This window comes from Diceros bicornis, chromosome 7 (assembly GCF_020826845.1).
Source record: "Diceros bicornis minor isolate mBicDic1 chromosome 7, mDicBic1.mat.cur, whole genome shotgun sequence".
NCBI lineage: Eukaryota > Metazoa > Chordata > Mammalia > Perissodactyla > Rhinocerotidae > Diceros > Diceros bicornis.
The window spans coordinates 57,563,432-57,590,596 of record NC_080746.1 but is presented as its reverse complement, the minus strand read 5'-3'; the positions used below and the strand labels follow the sequence as shown (position 1 = coordinate 57,590,596).

General features: G+C 50.7%; 1 protein-coding gene across 1 annotated transcript in view; it reads left to right on the top strand.

The window, feature by feature from the left end:
• The first annotated feature begins 6,896 nt into the window (after positions 1 to 6,896).
• Positions 6,897 to 27,165, top strand: part of P2RY6 (pyrimidinergic receptor P2Y6) — a 35,335-nt gene continuing 15,066 nt past the window's right edge. The window contains exon 1 of the mRNA XM_058545650.1: positions 6,897 to 6,945. The gene's annotated coding sequence lies outside the window, so the exon portion shown is untranslated. The remainder of the gene's footprint in view (positions 6,946 to 27,165) is intronic.

Here is a 27,165-nt window from a genome sequence, read left to right as displayed (position 1 = left end):
CTCTCTCCCCTTAAGCAATCTCACTCACTCTATGGCCTAGAAAACCAAACATTAAGCTGGTAAGTCCCAAATCTGTTCTCCAGCCCACTGCCAACCCTGGGTGATGCAATTTGATTTTATTAAAGAGCTGCAAACTTTCTCTGCCTTGATGTGGGCACAGGGATCAAACCACTAGACTAAGCTAATCAGAGGAGGTGTTTCCAGGGGCTGGAGCACAGTTTCCAAGGAAATCAAATGAGGCTCTGCATAGCCAGGAAGGCCTGGGGACCAGGCAAGAAAGTCTGAGTGCTGAGGGGAGGACACTGAGGGGCAGTCAGGACCACCAAGCCAAACCCCCACTCTCCAACTCCAACAGATTCCCCTCCTCCAGCACCTTGGAGACCCAGGGCTCAGCCTACTGGGAGTAAATGGGGCTCCTCTCACCCTGCGGCAGATGCTATAGCAGGTCCCTGCCCATGACCTCAGCACTCACTATTCCTTATACTCCTGCAGCTTCTCGCTGAGGGTGCCCGGGACTCTGCCCGGGGGCTTTCTCTGGCTGTTGGGAGCACACTTGCCCAGAAGTGCCAAAAAGTTTGGGGAGCAGCTTTTAACCAATGACAGCTAGCTGGAGTTGGTGGATAAATGCTTCCGGGTTCCTCGCCTCTCGTGTGGGACATCTCCAAGGCAGGTCTGTGCCGCCTCCCAGAGGTTCCCAATGGGGCTGACCCACCGTGATAATCCACTTGTGGCCCACGCTGAACAGGCTTCCTTCTTTCCCTCGTCACTTCCCCAGCCTCCTACTGATGCTTCCCAGGATGACCCCAGAAATTAACTACTTGCACTTGAATCCTTGCCTCAGGATCAGCTTCTGGGGGAACCCAAGCCAAGATACCCTCTCTGTCTCCCTCACATTCACATCCAATCTGCCTGAGTCCTGCTGACTCTACCTCCTAAAGAACCCCACAATCCACATTCTCATCAGCTCCTCATTTATCACCCCTCCTCCATTCCCATAGCCTTGGCCACTTGCCTGGACTACTAGCCCAGCCTCCTCACTGGTCCCCTGCCTCCCTGTCTGTCCCTCCGCACAGTAGCTAGGACAAGCGATCTTTCTAAGACATGACTCTGATTATATTCCTCCCTGCTTAAACCCTTCCATGACTCCCATTGCCCTCAGGATAAACCAAGCTTCCCAGCCTGCACTACCTGGCCCCTGCCCCTCTTCAGCCTTGGTCTTGCCCCACTCCCTGCTTCTACTGGACTCTCCAGTAGAACTGAGCTTCATGAGGTTCCCAGAACTCGCCATGCTCTCTCTCACCTTCAGGGCTTTGCATGCTGCCCCCTCTCCCAGGAACGCCCTCCCCACACTTTACCCAGATAACTCTAGTTGTTCTTGAACACTCTGCTTGGACACACTTGCACTCTGAACTCCCCCGGTCCCCTGCCCTCAGGCTGGGCCAGAGGCCCCTCTGGACTCCTATGCCTCAGTGCGTGTCTCTGTGTCCCACTGCCTACCACATCCTGGTTTATCGTCTCTCCACACCGGACACTTCTTGAGGACACTAGTCATGACAATTCATCTTTGTATCCCCAGTGCCCTGCACATGCCTGGGCACACAGCAAGGGTCAGAGCACAAATGAATGGTAATGATGACTCTAAATCCCCAAAGAAACCTATATTCACTCCTTCATTTATGTATTTACAGAGCACTGTCCAGGTGTGGGGGAAATCGGGCTGGCGAACAACAGACGGTACCTGCTCTGGAAGAACTTCTCTGCTGGTAGAAGAGGTACAGAGAGAGACAACATCAGGCTGGAGTGATTGGGTGTATCATTAAAATTCTTTAAAACTATTCATGATCACCAAGGATTTCTGCACACTATAAAGGTGTGCTGTCCAATACGGTATCTACTAGCCACATGAGGCTATTTACGTTTAAATGTAAATTAATTTTTAAAAATTAAAAAAAAATTTAGGGTCCGGCCCGGTGGCATAATGGTTAAGTTTGCACGTTCTGCTTAGGCAGGCTGGGGTTCACCAGTTCAGATCCTGGACGCGGACCTGTGCACCGCTCATTGGGCCGTGCTGAGGCAGTGTCCCCCACACAGAGCAAGTAGGAGGATATCCAACTATGACATACAACTGTCTAGTAGGGGCTTTGGGGAGAAAACAGGAAAAAAGGAGGAAGATTGGCAACAGATGTTAGCTTACGGCCAATCTTCCTTAAAAAAAAAAAAATTCAGGTCCTCAGTGGCACTAGATGCATTTCAAGTGCTCACTAGCCACATACGGCTAGAGGCTACCATATTTGACAGCAGATATCGGATGTTTCCATCATTGCAGAAAGTTCTAAGGTATTTAAAACACTGATTACTTCATTATCTGAATGAGCTCGCTCTTCTGTTTTCTCACACACACAACAGTTCCTGGGTGTGAAGGAGGAGGAGGTGCGCCTGGCAAAGCTCGCGTGTTTCACACCCTCTCAATGAGCTTTCTTACGTCCACATTTTCCTCCAATGTGTGGGCTTTCCTAAGCCTCGCAGCCTCGCCTACTTTCTTCTCAGCCTTCTCACTTTCTTAGAAGACATTTTCACTTAATAATGAGGGAAAGATGGTAACAATTATGCACCAAATAAGTTTAAGCGACATGAGCATGAGGCGCGATCCTGTCCTATCAGGAGAAGAGTTTCCACTGCAGCTCACTTCCCACCCTCTCACCCAGACCTGGTGAACTCCTGCAGGTTGCTTATGTCAGGGTTTCTACCAGTAAAATTCCTCCAAGTCATTGTAACAAATATCAGGAGACTGAGAGTTCAGATAGCGAGGGGCACCTGAATGAAAATATATTTCTCCGTTCTCTTATTGACGGATATTTAGGTAGTTCCCAGTGTTTTGCTTTAGATGCAGTGCTGTGATGTACATCTTTACACACCTGCAAGTTTCTGCTGGTTGTATACGTGGGGCTGCAATGGCTCAGTCTTCAACTACATGCATCTTCAACTGCTCGATATTGACGAATTGTCCTTCGACTTGGTTGTGTTCAATTTCTAGTCCCACCAGCAGTGCACAAAAGGTCCCATCTCCCCACCCTCAACAAAGCAGGTATTATCAAACTGTTTAATTTTTGCTAACCTGATGTGTGTCAGATGGTACTTCACTGTGGTTCTAACAGAGATTTCCCTGGTTGATAATTTTCATATGTGTATTGGCCATATTTGCTTTCTCTTCTGTGAAATGCCTTCTTGTGTCTTTTGCTCATTTTCTATTAGGTTGTTTGTTTTTTTCTTATTGATATGTAGGAGTTATGTGTTTATGCTGAATAATAATCTTTGTCTGTTATATGTGTTGTAATCATCTCTCAGTCTGTGGTCTGTCTTTTCACTTCTTTTAGTGTTTTAAATTAACAGAACTTTAAAAATTTTATTATACTTGAGTTTACCCATTTTTTCCTTTATGATTTTTTCTTTCTTGTTGTTGTTTTTGTTTAAAAAATCCTTCCTTGGGCCGGCTCCAAGGTGTAGTGGTTAAGTGCTCGCGCTCCACTGCTGGCAGCCTGGGTTCGGATCCCGGGCGTGCACCGAGGCACTGCTTGTCAGGCCATGCTGTGGCAGCGTCCCATATAAAGTGGAGGAAGACGGGCACGGATGTTAGCCCAGGGCCAGTCTTCCTCAGCAAAAAGAGGAGGATTGACATGGATGTTAGCTCAGGGCTGATCTTCCTCACCAGAAAAATAAATAAATAAAATAAAAAACAGAAAACCAAAAAATTAAAAAAAAAATCCTTCCTTAATCCTGGCACATAGTAGGAATTCAATAAATGTTGAATATATCTGCTATGAGAGCGGAAAGGAGGGGCTGGCTTCTGTCTGAGTGCTGCAGGTGTTGGGCTGAGGTAACAGGGGCTGATGGTGTTGTCACAGAGATGAGGACATGGGGGAAATTATTGTAGAGAAAAGGGGACTTCAGTCATCAGAGGGGAGATGTCCAGGGAGCAATAGGTCTGGGGTGCAGGAGAAAGGCTGGGCTGGAGGTGGGGACTGTGAGTGTCCAGCACACAGGGGTAATTTAAGGAGAGCCACTGCCTTCCACCAGGGAGAGTGTGCATAGTGAGCAGAGGGTGGGACAGAGCCCTGGGAGGAGTCTGGGAAGCAGGAGGAGAACCAGGAAGGATGTTGTGGGGGCCACACGGGGAGTTCTTGACAGTGCCCATGGAGTGACTCCTGCAGAGGCACGGACATCACTGGGTCCTTGGAGGGGCCATCTTGGGGGTGGTCTGGGGGCACAGATGAGATAAATAGACAGAGGACTGCTGAGGAGGCAAATCCTCCTCTACCGCTGGCAGTGAGGGGAAGAGAGGGGGACAGTACTTGAAGGGAGTGGCTCCAAGGCAGGACTTGGGGAGACACTGGAGCATGCTCATAGGCTGGCAGAGAAGGAGACCAGGAGAGAGTAGGGTGCCCAAGGGCGTGGGCACCTGGCTGCAGAAGCAGAGAGCAGCTCTGCGCATGGCGGGGGCCTTCAGCTCAGATGAAAGAAGAGCCACCTCGTAGGGAGGGGGATGCTGAGCAGAGCGTGGGGCAGGAACTCAAGTGAGCCCCTCCGCTGAACTTGGCACAGGGAAGAGCCAGTGAGCACTTGGTGAGTGAATCTTCTTGGTGAGTCAGGTAGAGGTGGGGTCAGCGGCTAGGATTGGGGTGTCAGTGAGTTGGGGCTTGTGGAGAGGGAAGATTTGGAAGGGCCACCATGAAGGGAGAGGAGAGAGCTTCCCTAGGTAAGGGTGTCCAGGGGCCCAAGTCCCTTGAGCCACAGGCAAACACCTTCTCTCCACAAAGGGCTGGCAGCAACCCTCCCCACCTCAAACCAGACAAGGCTTTGCCTCAAGGCCCCTTCAGTGAGGGAGAGATGGCCACAACCACAGCCCATGACACCAAACACCCAGGGTCTGTCCTCAGACCTCCATCCCCCACCTCGTCCCTGGTCCAGCTGCCGTCATCTCTTCCCAGACTATGGACAGCCTCCTGGCTGGACTCCTGCTGCCCCTCCCACCCATTCTGAATTCTCCATCCAGCAGCCGGAGACATCTTTTTTTTTTTTTGGTGAAGAAGATCGGCCCTGTGCTAACATGTGCCAATCCTCCTCTTTTTTGCTGAGGAAGACTGGCCCTGGGCTAACATTCGTGCCCATCTTCCTCTACTTTATATGGGATGCCGCCACAGCACGGCTTGCCAAGCAGTGTGTCAGTGCGCGCCCAGGATCCGAACCGGCAAACCCCGGGCGCCGCAGCGGAGGGTGAGCACTTAATCGCTTGCGCCACCGGGCCGGCCCCTGGAGACATCTATTAAAACGAGATTTGATCATGTCACTCTGCCGCTATAAACGCTTTGGTGACTCCCACGGCTCTTCAGACAAAGGCCAAACTCCCAACTGTTGCCACAAGGTTCTGCTGGGCTGGCCGCGGCTGCTCCTCCAGCTCTGTCTGACCATGCCTCCCGGCTTGTGGGGCAGACCCCCCCCCACTCTGGCTGTGCTTCATTTCCTGGAACGTGCCGGGCCCCTTCCTGCCCCCAGCCCTCTGTGCAGTTCCCGCTGCCTAGGACTCTCTCCCCTCACCTTCTCCTGGTCGAGGCCAACTCCTCACTCTGGTCTCAGCTGAAAGGGCACTTCCTCTGAGTAGTCTTCCCAAATCTCCCAGTTTAAACTAGATGCCTCCCCGCCACTATAATCTCTCATCTAGCCCTTCACTTTTCCTTCCTCGCATTTACCACAGTGTGTAATTATGTTATCAATTTGCGTGACTTTTTGTTTAACGTCTGTGTTTCCCACCAGTTTATAAACTCCATGAGGCCAGCGCTATCTGGACATCTTGTTCACGTGTATCCTCAGAGCTTAGCACAGAACGCAGCACATAGTAGGACATCGATATCTATTGAATAAAAGCTGTCTTGGTGGCTGAGAGGAGAGGCTGGCTTGTCCAAGGGCTACAGGTCAGGGAAGGTTTCAGCGAGGAGTGAAGTTCCATAGGAGATCTTAGGAGATAAGAGGGAAGGAGAGTGACAGCCAGGAGGAATGTTGACATTGATGAGCACCAACTATGTGCTAGGTGCTGTCCCATTACACTACCTTGACAATCGCCATCCCCAGCATCATGCCACCCAGCTTTAGTGTGATGTCCTTTAGCTGGGTGACCTGGGGTAAAATGATCCCCCTGAACCTCAGTTTCTCAATCTGTAAAATGGATTTGTAACACTAAGCTCCTGGGATTGTTATGAGGATCAGGGAGCAAGGTATGGAGTGGAAAGTGCCATCAACCCACGCTGTAGGGGTACTTGGGTTTGGAGTCAGACTGCCTGGGTTCAAATCTCAGGTCTGCCACTTACCAGCTGTGTGACCTTGGGCAAGTCACTACATCTCTCTGTGCCTTGGTTTCCCTACCCGTTAAACGGCGTTAAGAATACTTCTGGAATTGCTATGGTGATTAAATGAGGTAATACATTAAAACATCTGCACTATGCCTGGCACATAGTAGGTGCTCAGGAAATAACATTATGATCTCTCTTTCTCTATCACCATGCCAGAACTGTAGAATGTCAGAGGCAAAGACAGCAGGAATCACCACTTAAGCCCCTATCCCCAGTACAAGAGAGAAACCCAAGCCAGGGAAAGGTAGGAGTGGTGAGGGAATCTGGGCTGGAGTCCAGGGGTCCCGGGTCCCAGTCCAGAGCGCCGTCCCCTGCCGCCTGTGGCCTCTTCCAGACTCTATCACCTCCCCCCTGATCCCGCAGGCGGGCAGTCCAGCCCACTCCTTTCTGGGCGGGACTCCAACGTGAGTGCGGAGGCCGCCCGGCCACACCCCCTCCCTGCCCCTTTGCTCTCCGGCGCGGGGCTCAGGGCTCGGGGGACGCTTGGAGCGGGAGCTGCAGCCACCACCGACGCTGCGCCTCGGTTCGCGGGTTCGCCTCCCAGGTGAGGGCTGTGTGCGTTGGGGGGGGCGGGGACCGAGGGCAGGAGGTGCCAGGGCGCGGGGTACAAGGTAGGTCTGCCCACTCCAGGCTCGTGCCACTGCGAGGGTGAGGTTCCTGGGGGTGAGTGTGTGTGTGTGTGCGCTCACACGCACATAATGTGAGCAGTGTGTGAGATTAGTGTGAGCAATGTGGGTGTGCTGGGTTGCATGCAGTTAGTGTGTGGTGTGTGCGTGGTGTGTTGAGTGTGACCAATAGATTGTGGTGTGTGTCCACATGCAAGAAGTGTGTGTGGTACCTATTCATAGCTGTGGGTGACTGTGCCAGAGTAAACCAGGGTTCCGTGTGTGTGCCCATGGTGTGTGCACCCTGTGTGTCAGGAGCTGTGGCACGATGGTACATATATGTGTGTTGTGCGTGTTCTGTGTGTGACACATCCGTGGCCCCATGTGATGTGCTGAGCCAGGTGATGGAAGGTGAGAAGCATTTGTGCAGCCATCACCACTGACAGAACGGCTTCCACGACCCCAGGGTGGTTCTGACTTTTCCACCCAGCGCCCCTAAGGGCTTGGGAGAGTGAAAGCTTACCTCGGATATCTGGGTGGAGGAAGTGTAGCTAGTCCCATGCTCACACACACACACACACACACACACATACACACGAGAAGCTTCTTTGAAGTCTCATTTTTTAATTTTCAAAATTCCTGTGGATTTTGCATTTCTCTCTGTAATATTTCTGCATTTGTTTTAATGTAAAAATATCATTCTGGTAAGTTACCATCCAATGAGTTGACTCCAGGCTTGCGGGGGGAGCCCTCCCGCACCTGTGGGGTAGGAATCCCCTGCCTGTCGTCCAAACTGAGAAGGAAGGACTTAGACCTCCTGGGGAATATGGCCGTGTGTTAGTGTGTGGTGTGTGCTGTGTGTGCATGTGTGCAGCACAGTTGTGTGGTGGGAAGCTGGAGTTGTGTGTAGCCATGTGTACCGTGTATGAAGGAAGGGGTCACGGTGGTGTGGGGGTGTGTCCTGCATGGGGGGACTGTGGTGGGGTCTGTCTTGGTCATTCCGTGCAGGAGCAGGGGTGCTGGGCTTCTGGGGAGGAGCCCTGACCATCAGTGAGGCTCTCGCCTTTTCTCCCCTGGCAGGAAGAGGCTGCAGGACCCCAAGGGATTGTGGGGAAGGGGGTTCCCACAGCCGGCCACCACCTGAGACTGTCAAGGTGGTTGTGTTATCCAGGCTGCGTTTAAATCCCAGCTCCGGAACTCTCTACATGTAGGGCTTTGGGCAAAATCTCTCTGCACCTCAGTTTCTTCCTTTGTAGAATGGAGAGGTTAAGGGTGTTGCCTCGTGGGGTTATTGCGAGGACTGACTGAGTTCCTGAATATAAGTGCTGGCACAGTTTCCGGTGCAGAAAAACCTGTAACTTCTGGGGATAAAACTATGATGTTAGTGATGGAGCCCCCACACGAGGGGATCCCTTCCTGCCCCAGGAACCCTCAGTTCCCACATAGCCAATGATGCCCCCTGAGCGGCGCAGGTGGGAATCTGAGAGCCTCCCATTTAAGTATGTCTGGGGTATCCGTTCCCATCCCCAGGCTCTGTAACCGTTGAACTGTCAGTGACTATCTGGCTTCTGGGAAGACGCAGTCTGAAAGGGGAAGATGCCAATTCCCTGAAAGGCCTGGGATAGAGCATGGGGGAGAGGCTGGGGGAGAAGTACAGAGGCAGCCATGGGGCCTGGATTGATGCTTCTGTCTCCTGACAAACACTGGAGGAACAGAAAAATGCTCGAGTGTGTGTGTGTGTGTGTGTGTGTGTGTGTGTGTGTGTGTGTTTGGGGACTTGGCGGGGCAGGGGCAGGGGTGTCCTCTGCCTGGCATGAGGAAAGTCAAGAAGGGCAGGATCAGGGATGTTTGGTCCCCGGGCCAAGGCAGGCCCTGGGAGCTGGAGGGAGGCCGCGAGGTCAGAGTTAGAGAACGTGGGTCTAAGCTCCAGGCGGCAGTGGAGGAGACCCCCTCAGGCTGGGCTTCATTTTGGGGGGGAAGCATTTGCATTGGCAAACAAGAGCCTTGTTCCTGGTGACTTCATCTGGGTGGTTTAGAGAAGGTACCCAGAGGCCTTGGAGGAGGAGGGGACATAAAAGGCAGTGTTGTGAGCTGTGGAAGCATATTTAGGGAGGGCACCTAAATATATCCGCTGTGGTGGCGGGGTGCTGTGATGGGCTGGCGGTGAGGCTTGGGCCAGGGCAGAGGCAGACCACGGTCCCCACTGTCCCCAGGCAGGGAGTGCGTTGGTCCCAGAGGCCCTGCATGCTGCTCCAGGAGGTCTGGAGGGTGGAGCCTTGCTGGGCAGCAGGAGGCCTGGCCTAGCCCCGGCTGGCTGGTGACAAGGCCAGCTCTTTCCTCTTAGCTGTCAGGGATGTGGGGCCGAGTGAGGCTGGCATCACTTCTGTCCTCGATTTCCTTTACTCCACTATAACTGTTTGCGATTCTACAGCCCTAGCCCTAAGAGTCTATAATCTCAAGTCAAACATTCTAAAAGTCTGTAATCGAAACTCCAACCTTCTATACTCCAGCTGTAAAATCCCCTGATTCCAGCTCAAGTGTTCAAGGATTCTGACCCCAGCTCTGGCAGTCTGACACTTTCAAGCTTACAAACTGCCCGGGCAGATATACTAGAGGCCACTTCCGTACAATTATTGGAGAAGCCCCAGAAAGCAGTAGCTATACTAGCTATACGAACCTTGGACAAGTTACTTAACCACTTTGTTGCTCGTTTTCCCATCTGTAATATGGGGATAATAATGGTACCTACCTGATGTGGGTGTGTGAGGATTAAATGAGATAGTATAAGCACTGGTAAGCACTGTGTATTTGCCAGTATAGTTATTATCTGAATGGTCCTTAGCCACCCTCGGGGAGCCGGTAGGAGGAGGGGCTGGCTCTGTATGGAATGGTCTATATCAGCTTCTCAAATGTCAATGTACACAATGAATCCCCAGGATCTGATTCAATAGGTTGAGGTGGGGCCTCAGAGTGCATTCCTGGCTCTCCGGTGATACCAATGCTCCTGAGCAGATTCACACTTCAGTCTGTACCATGGGGACTTAGTTTGGACTCTGGCTGGGATATATTGAGGAGATCCAGAGGGGAATGGAGGATCCTGGGACTGGTACTCCGCCCACCCCATCCTGAAGCTCTGAGGAGGCTGGACTCTGAGCTGAGTCTGAGACAAGGATGCTCTTTTTCACTGTTAGGTCACCAGCACTCAGAAGAGCTCAGTAATTATAGATGGAATGAGTGAATGAACCAAAAATCTAGTGGTGAGGGCTCCAAGTGGGTGGCTGTGCTCTCTCTGCCTGGGAATGGCCCTGTCTGGTCTAGAACTCCCCTTTCCCACATTCTGCCCTTCGAGACCCCAAATCCAGAGTGACTAATTAGCCTGAAGCCTCACTTTGAGCTGGTGACAAACAGGCTGGTGGCCAGTCGGGCAGGTCGGGGACCACACTCTTGAAGGGACCTTTGCCTACTTCTCTGAGCATTCTGGCCAGGGCTTGTGTGAGATGGCTGGAGAGGACGAGCTAGACAAACCGTCTGTGACCTTGGGAACCCCTAGGGCTCTCTGGGAGGGAGCAGAGGAAGGGCCTAGGCGTCTGAGGACTCAGCTCTTCTCCCTCCAGGTTCTGAAAGTTCTTTGTATGAAACTTGCTGCTGAGCTGAGCAAGAGCCCTGCGTATGCTGGGCCGCATGTGGATGCACATTTATGTGGGGGTGTGTGTGCATAATGGGGGTGGTGTGCTCCAGGCTTTGGAGGGTGCCTGTGTGTGGACCTGTGTATGCACATGTGTGGACCTGTGTGGGTTATATGGAGCCGTGTTAGGGTCTAGGTATGCTGTGCGTGCACCAGTACTGAATGCACCCAAGGGCAGGTGCTCCTTCCTCCTCTGCCAGGTCTCCATGGCCCCTCTGTGCTTCCCCACGATGGTTAACAGCAGACCGCAGACTGGACAGAACAAGGTGCCAGGGTTCAGAGAAGAAAGCTGAGGCACAGCAAGAGGGACCAGCCTCCCCCTGTCTGAGGGACCACCAAGCATGCTGCCTGCAAGCCTGAAGTGGGGGCAACTCCCTTCACGATCTGATCTGAATCCCAGAGGAACCAAGTCTCCTCCCTCAGACTGGGGCCAGGCAGTCTCCTGTTGCAGACAGAGGCCTGAGGGTAGTGTTTCCTTCCTGGCTCCTGGAAGCAGCAGGGGGCCATGAGCAGCGGCCTTGATTCCCCAGGGTGTGCAGGAGACCATTCCTGCCAGCCAGAGGCTCATCACAGGCCACGGAGACCTCCTCAGCCCTGGACTCACGTGGACAGGAATAGCTCCATTCTGCAGCTGGGGAAACCAAGGTTCCGGAAGGGCGAGACCCACCCAGTGGAGTGGCCAGTGCTGTACTGTGAGCCCAGCCCAGGGCCGGGAGGGGGGACCCTGAGTCCTAGCTGGCAGTGGCTGCTTGGGGTGGGGCCTCCAGAGGTGGGGTTCTAAGGTCAGCCCGACAGAAGGTTGGCGAGCATTATCCAACAAGGACGTGTGGGGTGAACTGTAAAGTGCTCGTCTATTGTGCAGGGTCCCAGGCTGCTCGTGACTGAGGGCAGGGGTGGCTGTGGAGGGTCAGTGCCCACAGGCAGCAGAGGGTCTGAGGCCCCTGGAGGCAGGGCTTCAGCCTTGGGCACCACCCCCCGACCAGGAGCCTGCACCCAGGGCTGTGCTGGGAGAGCGGGAGCTGGAGTTAATCCTCTAAGCCTTCCCCCTCCTCTTGTGTAACTGCTTTTGTCCCTGGGGAAAATCGAGAGCCTGCCGTGACCGGGAACCCCACAAATCTCCCGCGGCATCTGGGCGGCCTGGGATTGTGGCAAGGAGTGCCAAGCCTGGGAAAACCCCTGTGGACTGGGGGTTTGCAGGCTCCGTAGGAGTGGGCATGTGTGTGCATGTGTGTGCACCACATGCAGAGACACAGGCACAGGCACACACACACGTGAACAAACACACTCCAGGGCCACTCACACAGACACACACATGTGCCATACACACGTTGGGCAATTCCAAACATGTGTGAGTACATGTGCATCTTCCAGGTCAGGCCCACACATGGCTGTCACCCTCCTACCCCATGTAGACACGTGTGTACCCGACATTCATGTAGTTCCGTCCTCTCCAGCTGAGGGCCTGAGGTGGGGGTGGGTCACCCTCACAGTTACCTCAGGCCTACGCCTTCTCCTCCTTGAATAAGCTTTCCCAGGCCTCCAGCCCTATCCCTTTCCGTCTCTCCCTCCTCAGCTGCTCACCACAGGGACGGAGGGGGGGCCCTTCCTGTCAGCTGCCTGCCTGCTGGTTGGGAGCAGAAGTGGCTTTGTCTTTTCTAAAGAACTGGGTCTGTGGAGTTTCCACTTATTTCCCTTCAAGGGCCAGGGCCTGCTCTGGGGGCTGCCCCAGGGCCCCACAAGTGTGAGGAGGCTGGTTTTCAGACAAGCAGGGGTGTTGAGCATATAACAACCCCTGTTATCTGCATAGCGCCTAAAAGTTTGCAACTGCTTTCTTTTTGTTTGTTTGGTGAGGAAGATTGGCCCTGAGCTAACTTCTGTCCCAGTCATCCTTTATTTTTGTATGTGGGACGCCGCCACAGCATGGCTTGACGAGAGGTATGTAGGTCCACGCCCGGGATCCAGACCCACGAACCCCAGGCCGCTGATGTGGAGCGTGCAAAGTTAACCACTACACCACTGGGCCAGCTCCTGCAGACTGCCTTCTTGCCAGTGTCTTGCTTATTCTTCATGACAGCCCCAAGACATAGGTGCCGTCATTTCCTCCATTTAACAGATGAGGGAACCAAGGCCAAGAGAAGGATGGGACCTGCCTGAGGTCACACAGCAAGTTGAGACAGAGTGGATCAAAACTCTAGTCTCCTGAGCTTGAGCTGGGGAGAAGTGGTTTCAGCCTCCTGTGGCTTAGAAAATGAGAATTTGGCCTATCATAGCTGAGAGGATGGGGCAGGCTGGGACTACCAGGTGGTCCCGATGGAGGAGCACCTCACACTACTTTACCAGGAGCTGGCTGAGGGCAGAGGCAGCCCCCTCACAGGCCGGGGCTCTGCCGTGAGACTCAGCATTAGTCCATCCATGTGGACATGCCAGAGGAGAGGGCAGGAGGGGGAACAAGGACACCCTTGCTGTGTGATCCAGGCAAGTCCGTGCCCCTCTCTGGGCCCAGCACCCTCTCCCTACAATGGGATATGGGTTTGGTTGAGGATGTGCTCCCTCCGAACCTGCACGGGGCTTCCTCAGGGCTGAGATGCTGATGGATGCTGGATGCTCCATCGTGAAACCCTGGTGGTCCTGGGCTGCAGCCTGTGCCCAGGGAGCCCCGGCCTGCTGCTGAGACCCACCAAGGCAGGGCCTGGCACAGAGTGGGGGCTCAGAGCCTGGGATCTCCTCCAGCTGGGCAGGCTTCTCCAGAGAGAGGCGGGAAGTGGTGTGGGAAGAGGACCCAGGGAATGCAGACGGCGTCTGTCTAGTCTGTCTGTGATTGCAGCTGCTGGATCTCTGCCCCTTACGCTCCCTTGTTCTCGCTAGCTCTTGTCACGAACTGACCTGCTCTATTTACCCCTTAACTAAAGTAAACTAGTCTCCCTGCTAGAATGTAGCTGCTACCAGGGCGAAGACTTTGTTTTGTGCTCTCAAGTGCCTTGAACATTACCTTCATGAAGTAGGTGCCCAATAAGAACTTGTAGAAAAGAGAAGAGGAGGAAGACTTATCTTATGGATGAGGAGGGGCCGGCCCAGATCCACCGCTGACCCGAGGCAGAGCCACCCGGGCTGCCTTCTCATCAAGCCCAGGCTCAAGGATGGATTGAGCTGGAGAAGGGGCTGGTGGCCCAGGCTCAGTCTTTTTCCCCCAAATCACCCTCGATCTGAAGAGCCATCCTCGGTCCCATGGGGAGGGGGTGGCATCTGGACCCACGGAGCAGGAGCCACAGACAACAGAGTTCGGGGTCTCAGCCTCTTTCAATGGACGTTCCAGGCGCTGCTGAGAAAATCAGGTTAATTGTTCCCTGTGGCAGCAATGAGCAGGGCCAGGGCTCTCTCAGATTTGAGAAAGGCCAGGAGAGGGCTGGGGGTGGATAGAGAGGAGCAGGAGAGACCTGGTTACTGACGAGTGCCTGCCCCGTGCCAAGCCCCGGTCCTTAATGTTATCTCACGCAATCCTCCCAGCCGCCCTCAGGGCTACGCTGATACCCATTCTGCGGGTGAGCACTCTCAGAGGGTGAAGCTAGGCAGCCTTGGTGTTGGGGACTTGAGCTTCACTGTTCTTGGCATTGGGGTCCCAGCCCCGCCACCTGTGGGCTCTGTGCTGCGGCAAGTTACTTCCCTCCTTGGGTTTCTCAGTTTCCTCATCTGCTGCCTCCCGGGACTTCTGTGAGACACACGTGACAATTTGTGGCACAGGAACTGGCCAGCAGTAGGAGTTCCTCTGGGAGTCAGAATTTGCTCCACGCTTCACAGAGGGACCAACGTGGAGCTCCCTAACTCCTGGGTGAGTGTTCCGAGTCAACGCCCTGAGGGTGCCCTAGCCCCCACCTCCTCTCCAAGCTTCACACACAGTCCCCTTGTAGCCACTGCGGCTCGTCACAGGCTGAAGTGGGAGCGGGGTCAGATTTGGGGGTCCTCCTCTCTTCCTCGGCCTGGTTGTGCCTAGAGCCTGCAGGCTGAGCAGCGCAGTGGGCGGAGGGCATGGAGACATGGGGACTGGGCTGGGCCGACGTGGAGGAGCAGAATAGAGGAGGCGAGGCAGGACTGGGAACCAAAAAGGCCTGAGTGTGAGTCGTGAACGGCACAGGACACTTTCCCTCTCTGGGCCTCAATTTCTTACTCTGTAAAGTGGGGGTAACGATGATCACCACCTGAGTATTTGAAAACTGTTAAGCGTTGTATGCTGGTGAGGGTCACTCGGGGAGGAGGCTGGGCCCTGCCCTCAGAGCCCCCCGGGAGCCTGTGGTGGGAAGAGGCTAGGAAGGATTAGGTGGCCAGATGGAGTCCACAGAGGAGGCCCTTGGCTCCTGGTGCTCTTGCCTCTACCATCCTAGCTAAGTCTCGGGACAGCCTGGAGCTGACTGCATGTGACGAGTGGGGAAAGTGAGTCCCTGAGTCCAGGTGTAACTTGCTAAAGGGGAGTGAACCAGGGTGAACGAGTGTATCTGGGGCAGATGGGTTAAAACTTTTCTGGGGTTTCTGTTGACATTCAACTCCCACTGACATCGCCACGGGGAAAAAACCAAGACAGCACAGCCGTGGGAAGGGCCCTGGCTTCTTGAAGATATCTGAGATGCGTGTCTCTTGCCAGTTCTAGAACGGGTCCTAAGCCAATGCAGAGACAGTCTCTCCACCCCTCGGTATCAAATGAAATGATGAGTGACAAGGTTCTTTGCAAACTATAAAGTGCTATGCCTCTGATGATGCATCTGCATGTGTGTGCAAGCCCTCAGGTGTGTGTGCATGAGTGAGAATGTGCAGCTTGTGTGTGTGTGTGTGTGTGCGTGCACACGTTCCCCTGGCCTGGCTGGGTGGGATAACTCCACGCTGCCCACAGCTCCCCCTTTGGCTGGGCTTTTCTCCTCTAAATTTCTTACAATCTTTTTTCGTGTTTCCTCACTATTTCTTAGTTTACCAGAAAGGGAGTGGGCCGTGGTCCCTCCGGAAGCATAGCAATTTTCTCTGAGCCTGCCGACCCCTCTCCCATCCCGCCAGCCCTCACCTCATCCTCTGGCTGTCCTTGGAGGCCTGGCTGCCCAGCACCCCCAGTGTGGCCCGGTCCGCAGGCTGGCAGCTTGCCTGGTCCTCTGTGCTGCCCACTTGCTGCCGCTTTTCCCTCCAAGGCTCTGTGCTGGCTGCTCTCACATCATTGTCCCATTGACTCTTCACAGCATCCTGGCACTCCCCACAGGTGCTCTTATTATTCCCATTTTACAGGCAAGGAAATGAAGGCTCAGGGAGGGGAAATGGCTTCTCCAGAGTTACCCAACCAACTAGTGGCAGTGCTGGGGTTTCAATTCCTACCTAACTCCAAAAACTATTCTTAACGGTTGTGGCCTACCCAGTGGGCATGTGCTGGCTGCTTAGCTGAATGAATAAATAAATGAAAGAATAAATGAATAAATCATTCGGTCAGTATTGAGTTGAAGGAGAAGTTTAAGTGATCACAACAATGGCCATCATTTCCTGAGCACCTACTGTGTGCTAAGGGCTTCACATAAAAGCAGGTGCAGCCAGGATTATTGTTATCCCCATATTGCAGTTGAGGAGGCTGAGGTTCAGAAAAGTTAAAGCATCTTGTCCAGTGTGGGACCCGGGATGCTAATTTGTCCTCCCTAGAGGAGGGGTGAGTCGGCCGAGCCTGGCGACAGGTGCACACTGCAGCAGAAGCCAGCCAAGACTCTCAGGAGAAGACTCTCAGGAAGCTGTGTCTATAGGACCTCCCCAAAGACACGCCACCCCTACCCGTCCTGTCCCGGGGCCATTTCCCCATTTGTCTCTGAAATGGGTTTCTATTTCAGTCCGGAGAAGGGTCTGCTGGCCCAGCTCAGACTCTTCCTCTCTGACTGTCGGCATGTCTAGCAAGGGCCAATGCCCCAGCCTGGGTATGTGGAGGTGTCCCCTGTTTTCCCTGCCCTAGGGCTGGCTCTGTCACTAACAGCTCCCATGGGAGGGCAGGCCTGTGCAAGATGCAGTCGTGGGTCTGTGGAGATGGCCTGGGCTGGGTCAGTGGCGCCTGTGCACAGCCCTGTGCTGGATACCAAGGACCCCGGGGCAAGTAGACCCAGCCCTCTGCTTAGAGAACTCATGGGCTGGGTGCTTAAGCCTGGGTGGGTTAAGTCTGTAGCAGTGGACATCCTGACTCCCAGTGCAGCATTTGTTTTTGTGGCCTGGGGCAGAGCAGGGGCTGTTCTGTGGCCTCAGGAGTGAGCTGACCTGTGGTGTCTAGGAGGCAGATCTCAGCTCGAAGGGATGACATTGTCCCTGTCAAGTCAGTGGGATGAGAACCAGCCACTTAGGTCAGCCTGAAGTTCCCTGAGTGCCTTCTGTTGGGTGGCGGGACTGGGGGGACGACACTCCGCATGAGGGAAAGAAATCAGAGGTTGAAATCAGAGGTGGGGTTGAATCCAGGCACCCGCATTTGCTGGCTGTGTGATCTCAGACGAGTCATTTAACTTCCTGGAATCGCAGTTTCCTCATTTGTAAAGTGGGATAGCAGAACCTACCTGACCAGCTCTTGGAGCAGATGAAATAAGATAATGCACATATACTGCTTGTAGGTTCTTTGGAAGTTTTGGTTCACGTCCTTCCTCACCCTGGAGAGCCCTTCATCTGGGGGAGGAGATATTCCTTTAGGCAGCAGCTGGTCTGATGGTTGAGGCAAGAGACAAAACTTATGCGATGTTAGAATGAACCCTACAGGTTCACCAACACTTGACATGGTGCACTGTCTCATTTCTCATGTCACAGACAGGGAACAGAGATACAGAGACACTGAAGTTTGAGGCAGCCTGAAACATCTCTGTCATAAAAACCGGCTAGAATAAAGCAGATAACAGATTAAAATCTAAACAGTCCCCAGCTTAAGTCTCTTGACCAAGCTGGAAACCTCCCTATCAGATGCCCAGACTCAATGAGATTCACTGAGGACCTGCCTTGTGCCAAGCCCACATCACAGCTTTGTTCTAGATTTATCTTTACAATAGCAGCAATAACCATGAAAAGTTAATGCTGTAACCCACGTTTAATAAGTGGGGAAACTGAGACTCAGAGTGTTACATAATTTGCTCAAGGTCATACAGCTCATAGAGCAGAGGAAAGATTCACACCCAGGACAGTCTGGCCCTGAAACCCATGATTCCCCTCCTCCATGGGGTACTTGTTCCACGAAAGATGTCAGGCCTCAGATCAGAAATACATAAAATAAAATGGTGAAATATGAATGACAACATAAAAAAGAAGTAATTAGGGAAATGTAAATCAAAATCACAAAATGATACCGCTTTATACCCATTAGGATGGCTCTAATGAAGCAGACGGACAATAATGTGTGTTGGTGAGGATGCGGAGAAATTGGAACTTTCATACAGTGCTGGTGGGGATGTAAAATGGTGCAGCCACTTTGGAAAACAGTTTGGCAGTTCCTCAAAAAGTTAAACATAGAGTTCCCATATGACCCGTCAGTTTCACTCTTAGGTATTGAAAACATAACCAAGAAATTGAAAACATACATCCGCACAGAAACTTGTACACAAATGTTCATAGCAGTGTTATTCATAAGAGCCAAATAGTGGAAACAACCCAAATGTTCATCAACTGATGAATGGACAAATAAAATATAGCATATCCATACAATGGAATATTATTCAACCATAAAGATGAAATTCTGATCCATGCTACAACATGGATAAACCTTGAAGACATTATGCTATGTGAAATAAGCCAGAAACAAAATGGCACATATTGTATGATTACATTCATATGAAATGTCCCGAATAGGCAAATCCACAAATACAGGAAGTAGATAAGTAGTTTCCACGGCATGGAGGGAGAGAGGAATGAGGAATGACTGCTAATGGGTACAGAGCTTCCTTTGTGGTAATAAAACTGAAACTAGATAGTGGTGATGGTTGCAAAATCTTGTGAATATACTAAAAACCACTGAATTGTACACTTTGAGAGGATGAATTTTCTGGTAGGTTAGTTACATCATTTTTTTTTTTTGAGGAAGATTGGCCCTGTGCTAACATCTGTTGCCAATCTTCCTCTTCTTTTTATTCTTTTTTCTCCCCAAAGCCCCAGTACTTAGTTGTGTATCATAGTTGTAGAGTTGTAGCTCTTCTATATGGGACGCTGCCTCAGCATGGCTTGATGAGTGGTGAGTAGGTCCGCACCCAGAATCTGAACCGGCGAACCCCGGCCGCCAAGCAGAACCTGCAAACTTAACCACTATGCCACCAGGCTGGCCCAAATTACATCTTAATTAAAAAATGAAACAGGAGAAAGAATATACAAATTGCACAGAAGGTTGAGGCTACCATTGAGCCTAATGTAGAGGAGCAGTGAAACTTGACTATGAGCTTCCTGGCAGCTGGAGCAAAAAGGGAGAAGCCTCCTCCACGAGGAGGAGAGTGTCAGCTCCTCAAGGAAACCATCTCTTCTGGCAAACCGTCTCTAGGGCAAGATTCCCACCAGCTGGAGTTGGCTGATTATCATAATGAATTGTCAAATACACAAGTTTCCTGTATTTCCCATCTGAGATTCTGATGCATGTCGTATCAAGATCTGTGAATGGGGGCCGGCGCGGTGCCTAGTGGTTAAGTTCGAGGGCTCCGCTTCTTTGGCGGTCTGGGGTTCACCGGTTCATACGCCTGGCATGCACCTACACACCGCTTGTCAGGCCACGCTGTGGTGGCGTCCCATATAAAGTGGAGGAAGATGGGCACAAATGTTAGCCTAGGGCCAGTCTTCTTCAGCAAAAAGAGGACGATTGACAACAGATGTTAGCTGAGGGCTAATCTTCCTCAAAAAAAAAAAAAAAACTGTGAAGGGCCCAGGATTTCACCACACTTACAAGCTAACAAGTTAGCCTCCTACAGCTTCATGGATGCTGGCAGAAGACACAAGACTCCTGGTTAGAGACAAAGAACTTTCTTCACAGCAGTAGCAGGAGGGAGAATATCAGCGATAGCGCTGGTTCCTCATGTCCCAGTTCCCAGAAGACAATGCAAAGAAGGCCGAATGATACCTGCACGGGCCGTGGGTTGCATTACAAGAAAGGGACCAGGACTTGAGGTGGCTGGAGTCTTATAACGGGCAGTGGGCTTGCCCGACCTCTGCCCCAGAGGAAGACATCATCTTTATGGGACTAAACAGTCAACAAACCTGCCTTTTGCTCCAGAGGGCGACACTATCACTATCATCCAAGGCAGTTTGCTATGCAGATATCCCTGAAACGATGGTCCGGAACAAGCGCAGTCTGTCTCTGCTCACAAAACACACAGAAATAAGAGAGACCCATGGAGAATTGCATCCCGACACGTAGATATAATGATCAGGGCTGTTTTTGTCTGTTTTCTATTGTGGTAAAATATACATAACATAAAATTTACCATTTTAATCATTTTTTGGTGCTAAAATATACATAACATAAAATGAGCTGTGTTTACTCACAACACTTCTGACCCCAAATGTGTGAGTTTTTTTCCTCCTGACACCAACCAATTCTGACACCAACTCTGAGAGTTAGCACAGACCCCACAGGTTAAGGGCTCGGTCCCACCAGACTGCCTCCCCAGTTCAGATGCCAGTCACAAGTTGCAGGCCTCCTGTGCTTCTGACCCACTGGCTATAAATTGGGACTTCCCGTGACCCCCTTCTCAGGTTGGATCGTTTGCTAGAAAGGCTCACAGAACTCAGGAAAGCACTTTTTTCACTATTACCAGATTATTATAAAGGATACAACTCAGGAACAGCCAAATGGAAGGGATAGGGCACGGTATTGGGGGAAGGGGCTAGGAGCTCCCATGCCCTCTCTGAATGCACCATCATCCCAGCACTTCGATGTGTTCACCAACCCAGAAGCTCTCTGAACCCTGTGGGTTAGCATTTTTATGGAAGCTTCATTACATAGGCATGATAGATTAAATCATTGGCTCATGGTGATTAAACTCAATCTCCGGCCCTTCTCCCCTCCCTGGAGGTCAGGAGGTGGGGCTGAAAGTTCCAAGCTTCTAGTCCAGGTTTGTTCTTTCTGGCAACCAGCCCTCATCCTGAAGTTACTGAGGGGCCTGCTAAGAGTCAACGCACTAGAACAAAAGATGCCCCTGTCGACTCAGCGATGGTTCAACATCTGCAAATCAATCAACGTGATACATCACATCAACAAAACAAAGAATAAAAACCACATGATCATCTCAATAGACGCAGAGAAGGCATTTGACAAGATACAACACCGATTTATGATAAAAACTCTCAACAAAATGGGAATAGAAGGAAAGTACCTCAACATAATAAAGGCTATTTATGACAAACCCACAGCCAACATCATACTCAACGGGGAAAGACTGAAAGCCATTCCTCTGAGAACAGGAACGAGGCAGGGCTGCCCACTCTCACCACTCCTGTTCAACATAGTACTGGAGGTTTTGGCCAGAGCAATTAGGCAAGAAAAAGGAATAAAAGGAATCCAAATAGGTAACGAAGAAGTGAAACTCTCACTATTTGCAGATGACATGATTGTATATATAGAAAACCCTAAAGAATCTGTTGGAAAACTATTAGAAACAATCAACAACTACAGCAAAGTTGCAGGGTACAAAATCAATCTACAAAAATCAGTTGCATTTCTGTATGCTAATAATGAAGTAACAGAAAGAGAGCTCAAAAAGATAATACCATTTACAATTGCATCAAAAAGAATAAAATACCTAGGAATAAATCTTACCGAGGAGGTGAAGGACCTATACAATGAGAACTACAAGACATTATTGAAAGAAATCGATGATGACATAAAGAAATGGAAAGATATCCCATGCACGTGGATTGGAAGAATAAACATAGTTAAAATGTCTATATTACCTAAAGCAATCTACAGATTCAATGCAATCCCAATCAGAATCCCAATGACATTCTTCACAGAAATGGAAAAAAGAATACTAAAATTTATATGGGGCAACAAAAGACCCCGAATAGCTAAAGAAATCCTAAGAAAAAAGAACAAAGCAGGAGGCATCACAATCCCTGACTTCAAAACATACTACAAAGCAATAGTAATCAAAACAGCATGGTACTGGTACAAAAACAGACACACAGATCAATGGAACAGAATTGAAAGCCCAGAAATAAAACCACACATATACGGACAGCTAATTTTCGACAAAGGTGTTAAGAACATACAATGGAGAAAGGAAAGTCTCTTCAATAAATGGTGTTGGGAAAACTGGACAGCCACATGCAAAAGAATGAAAGTGGACCATCTGCTATCGCCATTCACAAAAATTAACTCAAAATGGATCAAAGACCTGAAGGTGAGACCTGAAACTATAAAACTTGTAGAAGAAAATATAGGCAGCACACTATTTGACACTGGTTATAAAGGAATCTTTTCGGATGACATGCCTACCCAGACTAGGGAAACTAAAGAAAAAATAAACAAGTGGGACTTTATCAGATTAAAGAGCTTCTATAAGACAAATGAAACCAGAATCAAGATGAACAGACAACCCACCAGCTGGGAGAGAATATTTGCAAAACATACATCTGACAAGGGGTTGGTCTCCATAATATATAAAGAACTCACACAACTGAACAACAAAAAAACAAACAACCCGATCAAAAAATGGGCAGAGGAAATGAACAGACACTTCTCCAAAGAAGATATACAGATGGCCGATAGGCACATGAAAAGATGTTCAACATCACTAATCATCAAGAAAATGCAAATCAAAACAACACTAAGATACCACCTCACGCCCGTTAGAATGGCTATAATCACCAAGACAAAAAACAACAAGTGTTGGAGAGGATGTGGAGAAACAGGAACCCTCCCACAGCTGGTGGGAATGCAAACTGGTGCAGCCTCTATGGAAAACGGTATGGAGATTCCTTAAAGACTTAAAAATAGAGATGCCCTATGACCCAGCCATCCCATTACTGGGAATCTATCCAACAAACCTGAAATCAACGATCCAAAGAGGCTTATGCGCCCCTATGTTCATTGCAGCATTATTCACCATAGCCAAGAAGTGGAAGCAACCTAAGTGTCCCTCGACTGATGATTGGATCAAGAAAATGTGGTATATATATACAATGGAATACTACTCAGCCATAAAAAAAAAAGACAAAATTGTCCCATTTGCAACAACATGGACGGGCCTGGAGGGTATTATGTTAAGTGAAGTAAGCCCTAAGGAGAAAGACAAACACTGTATGATCTCACTCATATGTGGAATATAAACCAACACACGGACAGAGAAAACTATATTGTGGTTACCAGGGGCAATGGGGGTGGGGGGTGGGCACAAGGGGTGAAGGGAGTCATATATATGGTGATGGACAAACAAAAATGCACAACCCAAAATTTCACAATGTTAAAAACCATTAAAACATCAATAAAAAAAAAAAGATGCCCCTGTCACTCAGGAAATTCCAAGGGATTTAGGAGCTCTGTGTCAGGAACCAGGGGCAAAGACAAAATGTATATTTCTTATGCTATACATAAAATTTACCATTTAACCCTTTTTGAATGTACAATTCAGTGCATTAAGTACATTCACATTGTTGTGTAACCATCACCACTATATATCTCTAGAACTTTTTTATCTTCCATAACTGAAACACTTCCATTAAACCATAACTTCCCCTTCTTCCCTCCTCCAGCCCTAGGTAACCACTATTCTACTTTGTCTCTATGAATCTGACTATTCTAGGTACGTCATATAAGTGGAATCATACAGTCTTTCTCCTTTCGTATCTGGCTTATTTCATTTAGCATGTTTTCAAGGTTCATCCATGTTATAGCATGTTTCAGAGTTTCTTTCCTTTTAAAGCCTAAAAAATATTCCATTATATGGATCCACCATATTTTGTTTATCCATTCATGAGTCAATGGACACTTAGGTTGCTTCTACCTTTTAGCTATTGTAAATAATGCTGCTATGAACATGGGTGTACAGATATCTGTTTGAGTCCCTGCTTCCCATTCTTTTCACCTAGAAGTGAAATTGCTGGATCTTATGGTAATTCCATGTTTATTTTTTGGAGGAACTGCCATATTGTTTTTCACAGCAGCTGCACCATTTTACATTCCCACCAGCAATGCACAAGGGTTCCAATTTCTTTTTTTGTGTGTGTGAGGAGATCAGCCCTGAGCTAACATCTGTCAATCCTCCTTTTTTTTTTTGCTGAGGAAGACTGGCTCTGGGCTAACATCTGTGCCCATCTGCCTCTACTTTATATGGGACACCACCACAGCATGGCTTGCCAAGCGGTGCGTCGGTGCACGCCCGGGATCCGAACCGGCGAACCCCGGACCGCCGCAGCGGAGCGCGGGCACTTAACTGCTTGCACCACTGGGCCGGCCCCAGGGTTCCAATTTCTCCACATCCTCACCAAAACTTGTTATTTCCTGGTTTTTTGGAAAGAACAAGTCCTCCACATCCCTCCTAATGAGTGTGAGGAGGTATCTGAACATGGTTTTGATTTCCATTTCCCTAATGATTAGTGATGTTGAGCATCTTTTCATGTGCTTATTGGCCATTTGGACATCTTCTTTGGAGAAATGTCTATTCAAGCCTTTTGCCAATTTTTGAATCGAATTGTTTGGTTTTTTTGTTGCTTAATTGTAGGATTTCTTTATATGTTCTGGATATTAACCCCTTATCAGATATATGATTTACAATTGTTTTCTCTCATTCTGTGGGTTGCCTTTTCATTCAGTAAGAGTGTCCTTTGATGCATAGAAATTAATTTTGATGAAATCTAATTTCTATATTTTTTCTTTTGTTGCCTGTGTTTTTGGTGTCATATTGGTCAGGACTGATTTGATCACAAGTGACAAATGCAACTAGTTTAGGCAAGGAGGTATTAGTTAATGTAAAGAAAAAGGTCAAAGGTAGACCTAGATCAGGCATGGCTAGATCCAGCAGTTACAATGATGCCATCAGCACTCTCTTTTTGTATCCTTTCTCCTGACTTTCTGCCAGCTTCCTACATTCTCATCCAAGTTTTTTCCAGAAGCACCAGGCTTCCATGGCCCTTATAGCTAATAATCCTGGAGGAAAAGGGAAAGAAATTTTCATGCTGGTTCCACCAAAATTCCTGGAGCAAACTCTAATTGGTTTCCCCCGAACCAACCACTGGTAGGAAGTCTGGTTGGATGCTCTGACTGATCAGCTCTGGGTCAAGTGCCCACCTTGAATGAACAAGATTACCATGGAGTGGAGGAGGGGACTCCCCATAGGGAGAGATGCTTGACAGGCAAACATTCCTCCTCAGCAGGGATCTGGGACTCTGATGGGCAGCTGGGGTCAGAGGCTCTGCTTGAAAGGACATCCCTCATCTCAGACTTCCCATAGGGGGCCATGGGAGAAGTAGAGGGAATCCTTTTAGTTGATCCCTGAAGACTTCCTGGAGGAGGCAGCATTTATGGAGCCCTGTGACTAGTGGGAGGGTGAGCCCAGGCAAGCTGGGTCCCAGGCAGGTTGGGCAGAGCAATGGAGGGGCTGGATGCCCCTGCCACCTGAGAGCCTCCCTATCCCAGCCCTAGTGTATTGTAGGAGCTAAGAACGTGGACTCTGGAATATAGCCCAATAGCCCTTCCTTCTACCCTGCCACCTCAGGCAAGTCAGCTAGCCTCTCTGTGCCTTAGTTTCCCAACTTGAGTTATAAAATGGAGATAATACCAGTCTTATCTCATAGGGTCATTATGAGGATTAAATGGAGTAATGTACATCTGGTACACAGTAAGGACTCAATAATTGTATCATTATTAGTCTTAGTTTGGGTCTCTTTTCCAACCACACTTGCTAGTATACCGGCAGCTCCAGCTATCTTCCCCATCCTTCACCGTGCTGCATCTAGCCTCTGCCCTTGCTGTTCCCTCTGCATGAAATGCCCTTTGCTTCCATGTACACTTGGCCATTTCATTGCTGCCTCCTCCACGGAGGCTTCCCTGCCTGCAGAGCCATCCCTCCCTGCCTGGGCTCCCGCAGGACTCTGGAGCACTGATGTCTGCCTCGGATTAGGGGTCTTTGTGTCGCTTGTCTAAACTGAGGTCCTGGGGGCAGGACCTGGGTCTCCTCTGTCACTGAGTTCACAGAGGAAGTCTGCCAGCTGCACACGTGGGTAGAGGGTGATCCAGTGCCAGAAATAGCACTGACTCGGGGAGCAAGGAAAAGCGCGGCTGGTCCCAGGAACTGAAAGTAGCTCAGGGCCCCCACACATCCTGTGAGGGGCAGGGGTGAGTGCTGGGAGCACGAAGGGCAGCAGGCCCGGGTTTGCCTTTATCCTCTGGCATTGAGAAGCCATAAAATGCTTAGGCAAGGGAGTGATGAGATCAGATTTTTGCTGAGCAAAGTCCCTCTGGCTGCAGAAAGGGGATGAATTGGCTGGGGAGGTGGGAGACAGAGAGCAGGAGGTGGCTGCGGTCTAGGTTGAGGCAGAGACCACAGGATGGGAGAAGGGGATAGTTTGACAGGTATAAGGATGGAGAAGAAACAGGGCTTGCTGACTGATTTAAAGTGGGGCCTCAGTTTTCCCACCAGGGAAATGGCAATGAGCGGGCCCTGCCCCACTGGCCTCTGCAGGTCTGACTGGAGGATAGCAGGCACCTGGCACCAGCACCATCTCTCCCATGCAGTCCCATATGCTCCTCCCAATCCATCTCCATCCTGAGTAGGGTCCAGGTCAAGCACAAGGCCAGACACTGAGGGGCATGGTCAAGTCTGCAAGCTCCAGGGAACAGACCCAGGCCTCCCCAACCCCACCCCCCACCCTGGGAGAGCTGGTGGGGCTGAGGGTGGGGGCACAGCCTGGCTGAGCTGTGCTCATGAGATCATCCAGCTCCCTTAGACAAGGTAGGGCCTGGGCTCCTCTACCAGAGAAGGGACCAGCCCAGACCCCCAGTTCCCTAGAGCGGGTGGCACATGGGTCCTTCCTGTTTTGTCCTGCTCAGCCGCGCCCTGCAGAGACCAGGCTGGTATGGAAAGGGAGTGTGCCCTGGGAACAGTGCTGGGCACAAGGGCCAGGCCAGGGCCAGACACTGGTGCTGTGGAGCTCCACCCCTCACCAGCTGCGTGTCCTCAGGAGTCGTGAGTCCAGCTGCCCAGTGGCAGGGCCGGGACTAGGACCCAGATATTCTGTCTCCCCGACCTGACACCCATCCCAAGGCCCAGAGAGATGTGTTGATCCCAGGAGCCAGATGCTTCTCTTCTCCGCGCCTCAGTTTCCCCAGCTGCAAAATGTGAAGAAGGACTGGAGGGAGCTCAGGAACCGCAGTCGGTGAGAGGAGGGCCCACATGGGCCTGGCCGTTGGAGCAAGTCATCCTTCTAGACTCCTCGAGTCCCCATCTACCAAAGCCATGCCCTCGCTTCCACGGAGAGGAGAGTCAGACTGGAGCAGCAGGCTTGGGAACGGGGTACAGGGACAGGA